Below are 5,821 nucleotides of genomic sequence, written 5' to 3' on the forward strand. Positions count from 1 at the left end.
GACTCCAACGTGTTTCCCTCCCTTCTCTCTCTCTCCCTCCCTCCTTCTCTCCCTACCCCCATCTTTCCCTCTCTCCTCTCTCCCTTCTCTTCCTCACACACACACACACACACACACACACACACACACACACACACACACACACACACACACACACACACACACACACACACACACACACATCTGGCTGACTGATACATATGCAACGTGTAAGGCTAACATCACCTGTCTCCCACCTGTATTCCATTCCTAATTAGAAACACACTCAGCCACGAATCACACCTTTCCACACCTTCACTCTTAATCAAATCACCTCCAATTTAACTACCTTGGGATGAACTACACTCCATCTACTGCAACTTGGCCTAAAATTACCATCTCTCCACCTTGAATGCTGAGCCGTAACACTACATATATCACACCAGAATATGATGCTAGTCACGAAGAAGTGCTACGGGAAGGATGTACAGCCATAGCACTGCCTGCCACTGAGCCACGTGAAATAAGCTGCAAAAAGACGAAAATCTGGGCCATGTTAAGGTGAAAGAACTATAGTAGAGGTCTGTTCTGAGATTTTTTTTTTTCTGCAAGGAAGAAGGAACCAAAGGCTGAGTAAAATTGTCTGATGGTATCGAGAATAAATCGTCACGAGATTCAGGGGGTTTGAGAGAGAGAGAGAGAGAGAGAGAGAGAGAGAGAGAGAGAGAGAGAGAGAGAGAGCAAATAATACTGAGCGTGGTAATCGATGCCTCTCTTATCCTCGCAAAAGCAAATACTTGGACCTGCATTCTCCCTAACACCTTTTCCTAAGCGATTTATTTTGCTTATTACATCCTACTGTCCTATTCTGTGTTAAATAAATCCTTCAAATATTGCCATACTCCGCAAAAATAACGTACAAAAGGAAATTGATTAACCTCATGCAGAAATAAATCGCTAAGGAAGAGGTGTTACGGACCCTCCTTACCAGACGATTTTATTAAGCTTGGAATAGACGATAACATCATTGTGTGTGTGTGTGTGTGTGTGTGTGTGTGTGTGTGTGAGAGAGAGAGAGAGAGAGAGAGAGAGAGAGAGAGAGAGACAGACAGACAGACAGACAGACAGACAGACAGAGAGGGAGTATGTGTGTGTGTATATGTGCAAGTGTGTGTGTACGGTGGCGTGTATATGTGGGTTTATGTATGTATGTATGTATGTATGTATGCATGTATGTATGTATGTATGTACGTGCGTGCGTGTGTGTGTCTCCAACTTTGGGCATAGATGAAATAGCCTGAGGCCCAGCTTTCCTCTCATGTCCCACACACCATCACATGTCACCACTTCGGCACTAACACCCACCGTCCATACTGAATACCGTACGAAATTCAGAATATTAATCTGCTCCCTGTATGAAAGCGAACTCACGTCCTTCTAGACCACATACCTCTTCTCTCACCACCCCCAAACCCCCAACCCTCCCCCATACCGTCAAGCCTTCCCCCCTCCAACCCCCACTTCAGAAATAATGCCTCGTCTCTTATAGCATATTCTGACTCGTAAAAATTCAGATTGATTATTAGGGTTACGGTAATTGCAGTCGTTAAATGCATGGGAGTGGGAGGCTTTACGGTGAGAGAGAGAGAGAGAGAGAGAGAGAGAGAGAGAGAGAGAGAGAGAGAGAGAGAGAGAGAGAGAGAGAGAGAGGAAATAAAGATTGAGGGAATGGAAGCTTTCTTTCTATTTTTATATATATATATTTTTTTGTATTTATATTCTTATTTTTTTCTCAAATTATGATATGGGTGGTGTTCAGCAGTCGTCTCTCTCTCTCTCTCTCTCTCTCTCTCTCTCTCTCTCTCTCTCAAATTTTGGTACGAGTGGGTCTCTCTCTCTCTCTCTCTCTCTCTCTCTAATATAAATGGGCTGGACTGAGGACCAACAAGTAATCTATTATCGCCCATGTCACTTGAGTCCCATTTAACTAAATCTAAATGAGGGGAAGCATGGCGAGGGGAGGGAAGGGGAGGGGAGGGGTGAAAATGAGGGGAAGAGTGGTAAGGGGTGAAGGATGGGGGATCTTATGGGGGAAGAATGGTGAGGGGAAGGGAGGGGAGGAGAGGTAAGGGGGGTGAAAATGAGGGGATGGGTGATGAGGGGAGGAGAGGGGAGAAGGGGTCAAGAGAGGGGAGGAGGGGAAGGGGAGGGGGGGTTAAAGTGAGGGGAAAGGATGAGGGGAGAGGAGGAGGGGGTGAACTTGGAGGCAACGTGGCGAGGGAAGGTGAGGGAAAGAGAGGGGAGAGGGGGTGAAAAAGAGGGGAAAGGATGCGAGGGGAAGAGAGGGGTGGGGAAGCGGGGTCTAGTGAGGGGAGGAATGATGAGGGGAGGAGAGGGGAAGGGGGGGGTCAGGTGAGGGGAAAGGAGGGGAGAGGAATCAAAATCACAATTGAAGAGGGGAATTCAGTGTTGGTGCTGGTCATCTGCTACCGTATTCACAAATATTCTTAAATCTAACCCCCTCAGTGCGATGACCTACTCTATATCCTTTACTACCTCCAGACGGTTTTATTAATCGTAAGAAAAAAGAAAATAGTGAAGAGATTAATGAAGGATGAAGATTGTTCCGAGAGAGAGAGAGAGAGAGAGAGAGAGAGAGAGAGAGAGAGAGAGAGAGAGAGAGAGAGAGAGAGAGAGAGAGAGAGAGATACCTTCAGTCGGAAAAATCTCTCTTCCTGAAAAAACGTCTCCTAAGAAAATCACCATCGTCTTGAGACAGGAAAATGAAACAAGCATCCCAGGTGAACCCAGGTCGAGGTCAAATGGCGGAACTAGGCGTCTTCAGAAGCTTATAAAGGTGGTAACCCTTAATTCTGACCTCAGGGACGATTGTATGGTCAGGCACCGAACCCACCCACCCATATCAGTGCCATCAAGTGAAGGCGTCCCTCTCCAGTTGCACGAGAGAGGGCAAAAGCATAGAAATATACCCACATATACCCAAGCAGAATGACATGATTGAGAGAAGGAGCGTTGTGGTGTGGATGTGGATGTGGTAGAAAGTGCTTTAGGAGAAATACACTGAGGTGGTTTGGCCATGTGGAGAGGATGGAGAGCGAGAGACTAACGAGGAGAGTGTATTTGAGTGAGGTGGAGGGAGGGAAGAGGGAAGGGAAGACCGAGGACGAAATGGAGGGATGGAGTGGAGGGATATATGAGAGATTGGACGTGTAAGCTAGGGAGAGGGCAGAGATATGGCGAGGGACAGACGACATGGAGGCGATTTGTTTGTGGCCACCCCTTATGGGATAAAGGCGTCTGGCAATAGATAGATAGATAGACAGATAGATGGACAGATAGATAGATAGACAGAAAGTTTATAAATATGATCCCTACGCTGCTCTCATTCTCGTTCTACCCCTCCCCCTTCCCTTTTCGAAACTGCCCAGCCTTTTAGCGTTTCAAAGGGCACGCTGTGTAAATGGGTTTGGAATAGAGGGGTGGTGGAAGTACGTAACAATGGGGAATTTCGAAACACCTTTTCCTGTGCGATTTATTATGCACACTACAGCTCAGTTCTCTTAAAGGTTACTGATGCAAAGTCGTCGGTCTGAAAGGGATAAGGACAACATACAAGACAATGCTGGAGTGTAATATGCAAAATAAGTCGCGAAGGAAAAGGTGTTGCGGGACATAATAACATTCAGAATTCGACTCAGCGCCCGGTCGACTGCAGGATTTATGTTCGATTAATTTTTCCCTTCTGACCGAGGACGTTATTATTATTATATTTCCGATTTCTTGTAACAATTTTATTTATTTATTACTTGCGGTTGGTGGGTCTGCTCGTTCAGATAAATAGAGGTTAAACAACAACAACAACAACAACCCTTTCAGTCCGACGGAAAAATACACCTTGGGACTAAAGCAAAATAAGTCGCTTAGGAAAAGGTGTTAGGGAGCTTCCTTAACGACGAGAATACGGACCTTGATTGTAGTAGAGGGATGGTTATAAATGAGCAACAGTGGCCGATCGATGGGAAGATTTATGCTCGATCTCTGTCAGCCCTCTTTCGAAATCCGGCAGCGTTTGTCAGTATATCCAAGGACAAGGGACATTGATTTTCCTTTATTCTTGTTATATTCAGACGATTTTATTCAGCTTCATTCTTGCTTTATCTTGACTATTTTATTCTTCTCTCTATCTATTGCCAGACGTCTTAATTCCGTAAGGGGTGGCCACAAACAAATCGCCTCCATGTCGCTCTGTCCCCCACCACTTTATTCAGCTCGGGATAAATTTTCGAGGTGACGGTGTTAAGTAAAGCATTCACTACTTCCTTTACTCTTGCTCTCCTCTTACGATTTTCTTTTTCATCTTGGCATGATTTCTCTCTCTCTCTCTCTCTCTCTCCCCACAAAAATAATCTACCTGTAAGATAAAAAATATATATATATACAAATGTCCTTAGTCTGAAATGGTAGCAAGGAAATACCCACACCAAAAACGTTTCTTCATTGACAAACGTTTCTAAATTACCTAAAATTACCAGGAAGAAGCATAAAAAACGTTCCGGGGGGGTGAAAGGAGGGGTAACTGAGCTAAAATATCAAGCGACAGTAGGCGTGAAGTACGAGAGAAAATCCTGAAGGTGAAGAACATGGCAGGTGTGAATGACAAGGGAGGGACTGAGGTGTCTGGAAGAAAGATATAAGCGAGAAGTAAGGCGTCCAGTAACTGAATGGGAGAGATACGTACACACACACACACACACACACACACACACACACACACACACACACACACACACACACACACACACGCACACACACACACACAGGACGCGAAAAATGTACATTCTTTTTCTGGCCTCGCTGTCAGTCACCCTCGATAGCAGAGAGACAGCTTCCCACATTCGAGCGAGCACCTTCCCCCCTCCCCCATCCCCTGTCTGTCTGTCTATCTATCTGTCTGTCTCTCTATCTGTCTGTCTCTCTGTCTGCTTTTATTTTTGTCTTTATTTCTTTCTCTTTGCCACAGTCTCTAGTTTCCTTTCTTCACTCCTGTCTCTTCCCTACTTCCCTCTCTCCAGTACCATTCAGATTGCTTTCTGCTTTTCCACTTTCCTTAAATCTCGATTCACCTCTCTCTCTCTCTCTCTCTCTCTCTCTCTCTCTCTCTCTCTCTCTCTCTCTCTCTCTCTCTCTCTTTGAAGTTTTATTCCCATTTCTCTTTCTTTTTATATATATATATATATTTTTTTTCAGTTGCAGTAATTCCTTCTCCTCTCCTGTTTCTCCGACATCTCCTGGTTCTCCGCTTCTCTCCATTTCTCTTCCCTTCCCTCTCCATCTTTCCCCTCTCCTCTCCCCTCACCTCTCCTCTCCTCTCCTCTCTTCTCCTCTTCCCTCTCTATCTCTCCCCTCACCTCCCAGCTTCATTCCCCTTCCCTTCCCTCTCGAACTCTCCCATCCTCTCCTCTTCCCTCTCGCCTCCTCTCCCCTCTCCTCTCCTCACCTCTCTTCTCCTCTCCTCTCCTCCCTTCTCCTCTCCTCTCCTCTCCTCTCTCCACACTGGCCTCGCTTCCACTCCCCTTCCCTGCATTCCATTCAATCTTTTTCGTCATTTCAGCTTAATTTCTTCCTCTATACTGCCTCATACTTGTTCAGTCTCCCCTTCTCTACGCTTCACCATTTTCTCTTCATTTTTCTCTTCCTCTTTCCCTTCCTCTTTCCCCTTGGTCGTTCTTCCTCTCTCTTCTCTTTCCTACTCTCTCCTGACCCTCCCCCCCCACTTCTGTCTCTCTCTCTCACTCTATGTAATCAGCAGTTCCGAGGCATT

The sequence above is a fragment of the Coenobita brevimanus genome, chromosome 23, assembly GCF_032717465.1.
Source record: "Coenobita brevimanus isolate Jiangsu-jjx chromosome 23, ASM3271746v2, whole genome shotgun sequence".
NCBI lineage: Eukaryota > Metazoa > Arthropoda > Malacostraca > Decapoda > Coenobitidae > Coenobita > Coenobita brevimanus.